Source organism: Lottia gigantea (assembly GCF_000327385.1).
Source record: "Lottia gigantea unplaced genomic scaffold LOTGIsca_176, whole genome shotgun sequence".
Taxonomy (NCBI): Eukaryota; Metazoa; Mollusca; class Gastropoda; family Lottiidae; genus Lottia; species Lottia gigantea.
The window spans coordinates 26,506-27,159 of NW_008708241.1; positions in this window are offsets into that span (position 1 = coordinate 26,506).

The following is a 654-nucleotide window of genomic DNA, read 5'->3' on the forward strand; positions in this document are numbered from 1 at the left end:
TTCCCCCCCCCCCCCCCCCCCCCCCCCCCCACACCACCACCACCACCACCACCAAGAGTGGAATGTTTATTTTTTTTTCAAGTCTGTATGGTTTAATAAAAGTTGTGTGGTCATTTGTTTGCTATTTTCAGGAATAACGAATAATTCCTCAATTAAGGCAGTTATTTGAATTCTGATTTTTTTTTCTGACTTGTAGAGATAGTTAACGATGTGGATATATTCCCTGAGGAAAACAAAGATTTATTCCAATTTAACTTATGAAAAAGGTAATTGGTTTTTAAATTTAGTTTAATGTGTTTAAGAACTGTGTGTATTGCTTTTATGAAGAGTTATTAAAGACAGCACGTTTCGGACTATGTACGGTCAACAACAAGTTATACTGAATACTCATCAATAAATTTTAATCACAACTAGTGAAATATACTCACTCGAGTTTTGAGTGTCAGTTTGCTTGGTTTATAGCAACCGGTAAGTCGACCTTTTTAAAATGCTCTGAAATGTGGAACTCCACAGTGGAGTTTTTAGGAAACATTAGGTGAGGGGACTAAGCAGGGGCCACAAAATGTTTCAGGGGGTTGGGGCGGCACAGGCTATTCTTTAACTATGTAAAATTATAAAAAAATGAAAGTGGGGTGGGGGGGGGGGGGGGGCAAA